We start from the raw sequence: 13,115 nt of genomic DNA, 5'->3' as shown, positions 1-13,115 counted from the left end.
CTCCAGGTTCCTTTCTGCCTGGCCACCCTCCAGCCACTCTGACCCCAGCCTGTAGCACTGCATGGGTTTGGTCAAATATGATTAGAGACAACCAAGATACAAATTTGGTTTGTTTTTTTTGTTTGTTTGTTTTATTTTTCTAAAACAAACAAACAAACATTTTCTGTCTATTAATACACAGAGGACATGAAGGTTTGCAGTGCTTTGATCTGGTAACACTTTGGATAGGTAGAATCCAGTTGAAGACATTGTATAAAGAGCTTGAGATTGAGCAGATCTTGTAGTAATTGTGTTGGAAGAGATTTGGAGTATGTGTTTTTGAAAAAATTGAGTTTTCCTAGCCCTGGAAAGAGAAAGCAGGTAAATGGCATCTGGCGAACTAGAGGAATACAATTACGAGACCACAATGACTATCCTGTCCATTATACAGGATAGTCAGGAACATAGATGCCTCAAAGAGTGGAAATGTCTGGATAGTATGAATACTATGTAATACCAGTTGAGCACCTACACTCAGTTCCGCTTTAATTCAGTTCCCAGAACTCTAGATGTGCTAAGAAATACTGGCACAAATGAAAGGCAATGAAATTGCAGAAACTATCATGTCGAATCAGACTGTTGCAAATTAAAGCAGTGGGGAGCACAGAAGAGAGATTTCCTGATCTTCCAGACTTCCTGCCTTGGGAATTTTGTAAAAATCACTAAAATTAAAATGGATTCTGCAGTTAGTTTAGCTGTGTTGACATGGCAGGGTTCACAAAGTAGTAAATCTTATTTATCTCAAACCAACACTTCATTAGACTGGCCTTTGGGGTGACTGTCAACTATGTACTCCAAAGTTTATTGAAACTTTAACCTGCCAGATATCTGCTGGGAACATAGTACAGCAGAGAGAAGGCAGTCCAGAAGGTTCCTAAAGTGTATGGAAGACAGCTTCTTGACACAGCTGTTAAGTGAGCCTGCCAAGGGTCAGGCCCTGCTTGACCTGCTGTTGTCAAATAGAGAAGGGCTGGTGGGAGATGTGATGGTGGGAGGCTGTCTAGGGTGCAGCGACCATGAGATAGTGGAGTTTTCAAGCTGGCCACCGCTGTGAAAGACAATAAAAAGCATTTTTATAAATATATTAATGCTGAAAAGAGGGGCAAGAAGAACCTCCACTCCTTATTGGACCTGGAGGGGAACATTGTAATTAAAGATGAGGAAAAAGCTGAGGTACTAAATACCTTCTTTGCCTCCATTTTCAACAGGAAAGCAGGAGGACTTCAGGATAACTGGCCTCCTGAACTGGTAGATGGGCTCAGGGAGCAGTGTAGTGCCCCTGAAATCCATGAGGAAGCAATTAGGGACTTGCTATGCTGCTTGGATACTCACAAATCCATGGGACCAGATAGGATCCATCCTAGGGTACAGAGAGCTGGGAGATGAGCTGGCCAAGCTGTTCTCCATCATTCACCACCAGTCCTGGCTCACTGGAGAGGTTCCAGATAACTGGAAACTGGCCAATGTAATGCCCATCCACAGAAGGGCTGGATGGAGGAATCTGGGAACTCCAAGCCTGTCAGCCTGACCTCAGTGCAAGGCAAGATTATGGAGCAGATAATTTTGGGGGAAATCACACACCTGCACAGTCACAGGGGGCACCTGCAGGATGGCCAAGGGATCAGGCTTAGCCAACATGGATTTAGGAAGGGCAGGTCCTGTCTGACCAACCTGATGTCCTTCTATGATCAGGTGACTGCCTGGTGGATGTGGGGGAAACTGTGGATGTAGTCTACCTGGACTTCAGCAAGGCCTTTGACACCATTCCCCATAGCACACTCCTTGAAAATCTGGTGGCCCACAGCTTGGACAGCAGCACTCTGCACTGGATTAAGAACTGGCTGGAGGGCTGAGACCAGAGAGTGGTGGTGAATGGTGCCACATCCAGCTGGCAGCCAGTCACTAGTGGTGTCCCCCAGGGATCAGTGCTGGGCCCCGTCCTGTTCTGTATCTTTACTGATAATCAGGATGAGGGGATTGAGTCCATCATCAACAAGTTTGCAGATAACACCAAGTCGGGAGCAGGTGTTGGTCTGTTAGAGGGTAGAAAGGCTCTGCAGAGGGACCTTGACAGGCTGGACAGATGGGCAGAGTCCAACATGATGACATTCAACAAATCCAAGTGCCGGGTGCTGCACTTTGGCCACAACAACCCCATGTAGTGCTACAGGCTGGGGTTGGAGTGGCTGGAGAGCACCCAGGCAGAAGAGGACCTGGGGGTATTGGTTGACAGCCAGCTGAACATGAGCCAGCAGCGTGACCAGGTGGCCAAGAAGGCCAAAGGCATCCTGGCCTGTATCAGAAATAGTGTAGCCAGAAGGAGCAGGGAAGTCATTGTGCTCCAGTACTCAGCACTGGTTAGGCCACACCTTGAGTCCTGTGTCCAGTTCTGGGCTCCTCAATTTAAGAAGGACCTTGAGATACTTGAATGTGGCCAGAGAAGAGCAACAAAGCTGGTGAGAGGTCTGGAGCTCAACCCTTTGAGGAGAGGCTGAGGGAGCTGGGAGAAGAGGAGGCTCAAGGGAGACCTTCTTGCTCTTTTCAACTACCTGAAAGGAGGTTGTAGCCAGGTGGGGGCTGGTCTCTCTTCCCAGGCAACCAGTAGCAGAACAAGAGGACAGAGTCTCAATCTGTGTCAGGGAAAGTTTAGGCTGGAGGTGAGGAGAAAGTTCTTCACATAAAGAGTGATTGCCCTGTGGAATGGGCTGCCCAGGAAGATGGTAGAGTCACTGTCTCTGGACGTCTTCAAAAACAGATTGGATGTGACACTTAGCACCATGATTTAGTTGTCATGAGGTGTTAGGTATTAGGTAATAGTTTGGACTTGATGATCTCTGAGGTCTTTTCCAACCTGGCTGATTCTGTGATTCTGTGAAAATGTCCCTTATCTACATGCTTTTTGCCCATGTTGCCTATGCCAGGTTTCCAGTCCTTTTGTCTGGTGAATCTATACCATTGACAACAGAAATAAAATTCTAATGTGAGTATAAGTAGTATGATAAGAAAAGATATTTTTCTGAATAGCTTATTATTATAGTAACTGTTTGAAAAATAAACCTTTGTTCCCCAATTCTATCCTGCTCTTTCGCTGAGGCTATAATTCAGAATGATATAAAAGAATTTTATACCCCTTGTTTCCAAATATAGACATTTTCTCTTTGGCTGTATGAATAGAACTGTTGTTTGTCAAACAGGGTTTATCAACAGAAAAATCGACTCTGTTATTGTTAAGAAATGTAGCAGCAGTCCCAAGACAATATATGTCTAAAATCTAAAAGAAACCTTGACAATAGTGAATTGTTCTTCATTAACAATGAAGTTATATTAATGTGGTATGTTCCATCTCTACATTACACAGCATTTAGGGTTTTTTTGTTAGAATGTTTTATATTATAAACTTGAATAGCTTTAAGAATTTAAATCACCACCATCAGGAATTTTAAGCATATTCTGTCAACATCTTTATCAGCCAAACCATGGGTTTGTCAGGCAAGTTTGCTTTCTTCTGTTTAAGGATTTATGGTAAGCAAAACAGCTTCTAACTGCACTATTGAAAATATTTAATGTGGTAGACAAGATATCAATATGTGCAAGGTTTGGGGTTTTTTTTAGCAGGGGAGGGGGTGGTGGAAGGGTGAGAGTGTCACCAATGCAGAACTCCAGAGAAGGTTAATAATAAGGAATGACACAACAGACTTTCAGTTTTATTTGCTGAGGGAATTACAGGAGTTAATGAAAGAGACCTGAGAATCCCTAACTCTTTGCTTGAAATGAGTGTTCTCATTCCCAATTGAAGTCCTCTTTGTTACAATACACACAAGACAGTTCTGGGTGTTTTTGGTGTTTGGTTTTTTTTTCACCAATTCTTGTTCCTCTGTGTTTTTTTTCCTTCAGTTGATCTAATTAATTTCTTCTTCACTATGTCCTACCAAGCATAAGGAATTTCGGTCTTCATAATTGTGTAGATAATAATGAATATTTTCCCTTTGAAATCTATTTCACCATAAGGAATTAACTACCTGACTTCTGTGAAAATAGGTGGACAACAGTGTTGGAACAATATTATACCAAATAAATTTGAAACCTCTGAATTCCTTGATTTTGCCCATAATCCTGCAAATTTATTCCACTTTGCACATGATTTCATAGAATCACAGAATGACCCGGGTTGGAAGGGACCTCCACAGGTCACACAGTCCAATCCCTCCACAATGAACAGGGACATCCTCCACTAGATCAGGTTGCCCTCCAGGTTGCCTTGTTGAGTCTGACCTTGAATATCTCCAGGAATGGGGCCTCAACTACCTCCCTGGGCAACTTCTTTCAATGGTTCACTACTCTCATGGTAAGAACTTCTTCCTAACATCCAATCTAAATCTACTTTTCTCTAATTTAAAACCATTGCCCGTTGTCCTATCACTACAGGCCTTTGTAAACAGTCTCTCTCCAGCCTTCCTGTAGGCCCCCTTGAGGTACTAGAAACCTTCACTAAGGTCTCCCTGGTGCCTTCTCTTCTCCAGGCTGAACAACCCCAGCTCCCTCAGCCAGTCCTTGTAGAAGATGTGTTTAGTCCCCTTGATCATTTTTGGTTTCTGACTGAAACATGGAATTTCTCTGTGCATCCTTCAAATGAAGACAAATTCCAATAGAGTTTCTTTGCTGCAGAAGTACATTCCCTCTTGCTCCATTGCTCAAGTTATCATCATCAGTAGCATTCCTGGTTTTGCTGGACACCGTAGCTTTGAATGCTAAGACAACTGAAGTTTTTGTAACAAATAAATGGAAGCACTTCCAGGAGAAATAAGCAAAAAAAAGTACAGAGATAAATTAGTCTCATTTCTTGAATTTCAAATTCATCATCTGGTGGAGTTTTTCCAGTTAAGAGATCCTCTTCAGCACCAGAACTGGGAGACAGATGACAAAAATTTGACAGCATGGCTACTAATGTGTGAAGCAAATGACACAATTTCTAGATGGTCTTGATATGATGAAAGGAAAATATAAACCAGGCTCTTTTTGTGCACAAACAGAAATGTTAGACTTCAAACTCACAAATACTTTTCTCTAAATTGGTCTACCTGAGTCCACTAAATGATTTGTAATTTTATTATTCACCATTCTGTAATGCTTATTGCTGTAACTATTTCAAAACCTTCCCAGTTTTAAAATGTCTTCAAAAATGTATTCCATGAGTATGTTATCCTAATCAGAATAGAACAGAATAGTATAGAACAGAATAGAATAGAATAGAATAGAATAGACCAGGTTGGAAGAGACCTTCAAGATCATCATGTCCAACCTATTATCCAGCCCACCTAATCAATTAAACCATGCAACCAAGGACCCTATCAAGTCTCCTCCGGAACAGCTCCAATGATGGTGACTCAACCACCTCCCCAGGCAGCCCATTCCAATGGGCAATCACTCTCTGTAGAATTTCTTCCTAACCTCTAGCCTAGACCTCCCCTGGTGCAGCTTGAGACTCTGTCCTCTTGTTCTGGTGTTGGTTTCCTGGGAGAAGAGACCAACCCCCACCTGTCCACAACCTCCTTTCAGGTAGTTGTAGAGAGCAAGAAGATCTCCCCTGAGCCTCCTCTTCTCCAAGCTAAACAATCCCAGCTCCCTTAGCTGCTCCCTCAGAGGGCTTGTGCCCCAGATCCCTCACCAGCTTTGTTGCCCTTCTCTGGACCTGTTCAAGTATCTCAAAATCCTTCTTAGATTGAGGAGCCCAGAACAGGACACAATACTCAAGGTGTGGCCTAACCAGTGCAGTGTACAGGGGCAGAATGACCTCCTTGCTCCTGCTGGCCACACTGTTCCTGATACAGGCGAGGATGCCATTAGCCTTCTTGGCTGCCTGGGCACATTGCAGGCTCATGTTCAGCCTACCATCGACCAGCACCCCCCAGGTCCCTCTCCACCCACTCTGACCCCAAGCCTGTAGCACTGCATGGGGCTGTTGTGACCAATGTGCAGAACCTGGCACTTGGATGTGTTAAATCTCATGCCGTTGGAATTTCCCCATCTGTCCAGCCTGTTGAGGTCCCTCTGCAAAGCCTCTCTACCCTCCAGCAGATCAACTCCTGCCCCCAGCTTGGTGTCATCTGCAAATTTACAGATGATGGACTCAATGCCCTTATCCAGATCATCAGTGAAGATGTTAAAGAGCACAGGGCCCAGCACTGATCCCTGGGGCACGCCACTAGTGACTGGCTGCCAGCTGGATGTGGCACCATTCACCACCACTCTCTGGGCTCGGCCCTCCAGCCAGTTCCTAACCCATCGCAGTGTGCTCCCATCCAAGCCATGGGCTGACAGCTTGGCCAGGAGTTTGCTATGGGGAACGGTGTCAAAGGCCTTGCTGAGGCCCAGGTAGACTACATCCACAGGCCTGCCCACATCCACCAGGCGGGTCACCTGATCATAGAAGGAGATCAGGTTGGTCAGGCAGGACCTGCCCTTCCTAAACCCATGCTGGCTGGGCCTGATCCCTTGGCCATCCTCTAAGTGTTGTGTGATTTCCCCCAAAATGATCTGCTCTATAATCTTGCCTTGCACTGAGGTCAGGCTGACAGGCCTGTAATTCCCTGGCTCATCCAACCAGCCCTTCCTGTGGATGGGCACCACGTTGGCCAGCTTCCAGTCTTCTGGGACCTCTCCAGTGAGCCAGGACTGCTGAAAAATGATGGAGAGTGGCTTGGCCAGCTCATCTGCCAGCTCTCTCGGCACCCTAGGATGGATCCCGTCTGGTCCCATGGACTTGTGGGGAGCCAAGTGGCTGAGCAGATCTCTAACTAATTATGTCTGGGAAAAAGCTATAAGCTCGTAGATAGTAATTATATCCAAGAGACATTTTGAATGTCAAAAAAATGCCAAACATTATCTAGATGTTTAGTCTTGTTGAAGAAAGAAATTTCAGACACTGGCATTTGGCAAACTGGTAGCTAGGGTTCTTATATATATTTTAGGCCAGGTGAGTCTATCTGACCAGAGATCTGACATTAGCATTGGCTTGGAAACTGATTCTTACTAGAACTGATGCCCTTCACTATGAGTAATAGCTAGTAGTGCTGGTTTATTTGCATTTGGATGGGGGAGTTTGCAGATTGAGGGAAGTCAGCTGAAGCTAGATGTGGCAGTTCTCCCCAGTGCCAATGGAGTAAGAGAAGCTTCTAGCTTTTCTGGAAGTCAGAATTCTGTCTGAGCATAATGAGACTCTGAAGAGCATAAATGGCTATGAGACTGCCCAACAGAATGAGAGGAATATTCTTGGCTTTCTGTTAAGCTCTTTTAGGGTAGTGTAAGTTCTCAGGAATCTTACTTTCAAGGTGATGGTTTTTTTGCTAGGTTTGGGGCTTTTTTGTTGGTTTATTTGTTTCTTTTTTTTTTCTTTTGTTTGTTTGTTTTTTTAATAGTGATCAGGAGCCTGTCATGTATCATTTGAACTTGCTGGTTTTACCTTTCATGCTGCAATATTTGGCCAGTCTCCTTTTTTTGAAAGCATTATGTTTTTAAGATATGAGAAATCCCAATCTACCAGACCAGTGTCAAGATGACAATTTTGATGTTAACTGCAGATAACAGATTTGCTGGTTGGATGTGAATGCTTTACTGAAGCTTTAGCCAAAACTGCTGGCCTCAGTTGATTTACACTGACAGGAGATTATGAATTTTAGACTGTGTGAATTTCATTTTGCTTGCTTCTTAATCAGATTGCAGTAATTGTGGTCAACAGCACTGCTTTCTTACAAGCCATCAGCATGATTACCTAGCATTTAGTATTCTGAACAGTAGATTAACAGATATTGTGCATATTTTTGCACTGTGTAAGTTGAAAAACAGTTCTTATTAGATTGTGATTTTAAATACATACATGACATAGTACTCCTTAGTCACATCTGGTATTTTTCCATATGTGCTACTGCCTAAAATTTCAGTAGTACATAGCAACATTTGACATATGAGACAGAAAATGTTATAACAGCTTAAGATCTTAGAAGGGTTTGATTTGTTTACTAATATGTAACTAAAATAACAAAAGCCACATATCATCTCAAATTTATATGACTCTGCTGAAAAAATGAGGTAAAACTCAGATCTACTAATTTGCTACTGGTCTACTCATTCAGTGAGGTTCTATTCAATAGGGTCTGACAGTTTTCTGTAAAGGGCCTCTAACAAAGAACAGCTTAACCTCCCTTCCTGAAAATGGTGGAAAATTGAAAGACTGTCTTGGTGGTCAATCCACTACAAATCCTCATTCAGAAATTATTAAGCAAATCTTATATGATACTAGCTTTGTAAAAGGAAAGTATGCTATCTCTTTTCCTAAAGGAAGTCTACCCTCTGAATTCTCAGTCGTGCAGCTAATTAGATAGCTATCTGCTCCCCTTCTGCTCTTCTAGTAATGCTCCTGTTACAAAATACGGGTATCCCAACACTCCATTATCCATCTTGTTGGATGGAAAAGGACCAATGAAGTTGCATGTGATCCACTGGTATGGGCTGTTGCTTGTCAGCCCATGCAGCTGCTTCTCCTCTTCCATGATTTTGGTCTTACAGGCTGCAAGGGGATAGTGGAATTAAGCACTGACAGAGTAGTCAATTTGCCCAAATCTTTATGCACTGTTTCAACATTAGAATATTCTCCATGCAGTTACCCATGTTTTAAAATAAACAGCTGCAACTATGATAAAACATTTTAAAAAATTAGCTGTATTTTCTTCTTAATCCTTCTAGTTACAGCTCTACCGCTCAGCCTCCATGTTCTGAGGTAGTAACTCTGGACTGTAAATCCAGATAAAATGCTATAATTACCTCTAGTGTAGTTGTGGCCCAAGTAACTTAATTATTTTTAATAATTCATGTTTGAGCTTCAGGACAAAGAAAGGGCTATGGATTATTTCAAACAATCATTTTCCTTGTGGCCTTTCTATTTTCATAGAAATATAGAATGTTTTTGGTTGGAATTTACCTTTAGAGGTAATCTAGTCCAACCCCTCTTCAGTAAGCAGGGACATCAACTAAATTAGACTGCTCAGAGCCCTGTCCAACCTCACCTGGAATGTTTCCATGGATTGGACACCTACCACCTCTCTGGATAATTTGCTCCAGTGTTTCACCATGCTCACTGTGAAAAATTTCTTCCTTATATATAGTTAACCTAGTCTCTTTTAGTTTCAAATCATTACAGCTTGTCCTGTAACAACATGCCCTGCTAAAAAGATTGTCCCCATCTTTCTTATAGGCCTCCTTTAAGTACTGAAAGCCTGCAATAAGGTCTCCCTAGAACCTATCTCTTCTCCAGGCTGAACAACCTCAACTCTTTCAGCCTTTCTTCACACAAGAGTAGTTCCACCCCCCTGATCATTTTTGTAGCCCTCCTCTGATCCTGGTGCTGTCTTGTTTTGAGAACTCCAGATCTAAATACAGTACTTCAGGTAGGAGTCTTACCAGAGTGATGTAGAGGGAAGACTCACCTCCCTTGACCTGCTGATCATGCTTCTTTTCATGCAGCTGACAATATAGTTGGCCTTCTGGGGTGTGAGCACACATTGCTGGCTCATGTCCAGCTTTTCATACAACCTAAGCCCTTCTTTTCAGGGCTGCTCTCAACTTCTTACTCTTCCAGCTTGTACTGATACTGGAGATTGCTCTAACTCAGGTGGAGAAACTCTCATTTGGCCTTTTTGAACCTCATGACAGTTCACGCAGGCACACATCTTGAGCTTGTCTATGTCCCTTTGGATGATATCCTTTCCCTCAGTTGTGTTAACCACACCACTTAGCTTGGTGTTGTCTGCAGACTTGCTGAGGCTTCACTTGATCCTGCTGTCTATTCACTGATGAAGATATTAAACAGCACTAGTTCCAGTACAGGTACCTGAGGGACACCACTTGTCACTGATCTAGATATTGAGCCGTTGATCACTATCCTCTGTATGCAACCACCCAACCAATTCCTTGTCTACCAAGCAGTCCACCCATTAAATCCATATTTCTCCAATTTAGAGAGAATGGGGGGGGGGGGGCTGTGTCAAAGGCTTTACAGAAGTCCAGACATAGTTCCCTTGTTCACTGATACAGTCATTCCATCATAGAAAGCCATTAGTTTGGTCACCCAGCACTTGTCCTTAATAAAGCCCTGCTGGCTGTCTCAATTCACCTCCCTGTCTTCCATGTGCCTCAGCATAACTTCTATGAACACCTGTTCTGTGATCTTCCCAGGCACAGAGGGGAGGCTGACAGGTCAGTAGTTCCCAGGGTTGTCCTTTCTACCGTTTTTGTAATATTTCTCTTCTCAAGTCACTGCAGATATCACCTGACTGCAATGACTTTTTTAATGTCATGGAGTTATTTTGAGTTTTTAAATGAAAGAATTTAACAGTATGTAGAATCCCTCCTTTGTCAGTTTGATTTTGCACCAGCTAATAACCCTGACTACATTAAGTATAACCACAGCAATAATGTGATAGGCACATAACCAAAAATGTCGAGAATCCTGTAGTCCCTCCTGTAATACCCCAGATAAAAACCAGTAAGAAACTAGGTAACATTCAAGACAAATTGGGCTTGGGTACTGTAACTGAGACCAAAGAAGAGTCTGCATCACTTTCTAAGTGGCCAGCAAATAAATGTCGTTTGGGTTGAATAATTGGTAACCTGGAATATGAATCAGTGCCTAAGTGGGGGTTTTGTGAAACAAGAATCACATTGTTACAAGAAGCTGCAGCCTTTTCTCAAACAACTCTTTGAAAGTTTGGAGAAACCCCAAAACAATGGAAATGGAAGCTAGCATTCATCTAGAATAAGTGAGAGCACATTCACCACTTTTTTATTGTAATAAGGTAAAAGATGAAGGATTGCTACTTTCTAATATTCTACTTGTATTCATTTTTAATAATTCATTAGGACAGAGTTTAACAGTTGCAGAAATAACATTACCATTAATCAATCAGAGTCACCCTAAGTATTTTAAATGAAGTGATTTCCTTTTTTCTAAAGTGCAATTGATTTGTTCATCTGTTTCCTTTTAAATCAGTGCTATATTTAAAAGAAAAATATAAAAGCCATCCTTATGAATTACAGCATGTGCATGTGCATGAACTGTGTTGTAACAGATGCATAGATGGCTCTATGCTCTTTGGGTAAATTAGCCTATAAATTATATGGGGGCATCTGCTCAAAAAGACAAGGAAAAAGTCATTCAAGAGAACATACTTTGGAAAAAAGCAAATCACCACTGGGTGCCACTGTTCTTCCTTGCCAGCTATCTTGTCTATCACTGCAGAATTATTTTAGGACATAATTCAGAGCCCGGCTGGTCAGTGGGAAAGCTCACAAAGAATTCAATAGCATGTGATGAGAATCTAAAAGAACATGACCCTTAACAGAGATGTGCCTGTTGTGAAACTGTTATAAAATATGGTAGCTGCTTGTGCAACAAAAATCTCTGGAATTTTACTCCACTGCAGTACAAGGTTTTTGAGAGTAGCACCTTCTAAGAGATAAGTCGGCAAGCATTTGGTGCATTAAAAAATTTTGTGCACTGAACCTGAACTTCTGAAAAGGCAACGGCAAATCTTTTGCTCACTTCAGCATAATTGTGGGAAGGCTGTCAGAAAACAGTTCTTCGTATGTGTGATGAACCTATAGTCTTGTTTCATCCAGAAAGATGTACATTTCGGAGCATCCACATCAAGATGTAATTCTATTCCTTCTAAGCTGTGTTAATGGTCGTGCAATAGCAGTGCCCTCTCCTGCAAGGGGAATGCGCAGTGGCTGCAATTTAGTGTTGTTGGCATTACTCTTCTCCTGGCTTCATTCTCAAATGGTAATATTGTTGATTTATGAAAGACTCAGAGTACTTAGATAAGCTATTTCCTGGCTCTATGCCTTCCCTTTTTCTGTCCCCATAGAGCCTCAGGTCATGAAAGGGAAAGGGAGAGCATTGTCCTAATTTTTTAAAGTCAGGTAAATTCTAAATGCCTGTAGCATTTGAAAGGGTTTGGGGTTTTTTGTTTGTTCGTTTGGGTTTTTTGGGGGGAGTGGGGTGGGGTGTGTGTCCATGTGTCTTATGTAAATGGTACAGCAAGGCTAGAAATACAATGTTCAGATGTCAGTAAGTAATTTAAAGCCAGACTTGTAAAAGATTTTTAAATGTCTAAGTATCCAAACAGCAGAATTTTAAAATATATTGAGGTCAACAGGAGATAGATATATCCAGAATTTCCTGGGCATTGGCATGCCTAAAGGAATTATCCATCCTGAGCTGAATCTATAAACACAGGTGATAGACACAGGAAGGATTCTTCACCATTGAATGAGCTTCACAGAAGTAAATTAACTGAGTAGAAGGCTACTTAAATTCAGGTTTGGGAAATACTGATAAAAACTCTCCGCTCTCAAAAGTAGGTAGGTGCCTCAACCCACTGAAGAATATCTATTTTTATAAAAATATATATATTTGTTCTTATAGAACAAATATTCTTATTGCTAGGCTACATTTCTGCACCTAACTGCATTTGCTCTAATTTGCATGAAAGTAATATTAATTGAAAAATATATTTTCCATATTCTCTTCTGTCCTGTCTCTCCTGCTTACTGATATTTACGGCCAACAGACTAATGACATTGGATGTTTGGGAAGATTTGCACGTTCCAGCCAGAAACACACGGACACTGAAGTTAAAAGGCAAGTGTAAGGGATTTCAAAGCTGTCTGTGGCATCGTAATGTTGGACAGAGTTATTCCACTGTGTTTTTTAAATCTGAGATACATTTTAACCCCAGTCTTCACTACACAAAATATGGTTTAGGCTTTCAAGGTTTAAATCTCAAAATATATTTTGCTGTGTAGCTCCTACCAAAATTTACATCTGGAGAGTGTTTATTGGAGTCTGTGTTTAATACGTTTTCACAAAATGGAATGCAAAATACCTTCTATATACTTGCTCCCATCTTTCCCAGGACAATGTATCTCCTTGGGACTGACTATATGCCAGTGGTTTAGACAGTTTCAAATACAATTCAGTTACAATACCTCTGTATTTCATTGACTCCTTATTGTTATTCTTC

This window comes from Dryobates pubescens, chromosome Z (assembly GCF_014839835.1).
Source record: "Dryobates pubescens isolate bDryPub1 chromosome Z, bDryPub1.pri, whole genome shotgun sequence".
In the NCBI taxonomy this organism is placed as follows: domain Eukaryota; kingdom Metazoa; phylum Chordata; class Aves; order Piciformes; family Picidae; genus Dryobates; species Dryobates pubescens.
Note: the sequence above shows the minus strand (reverse complement) of the source record.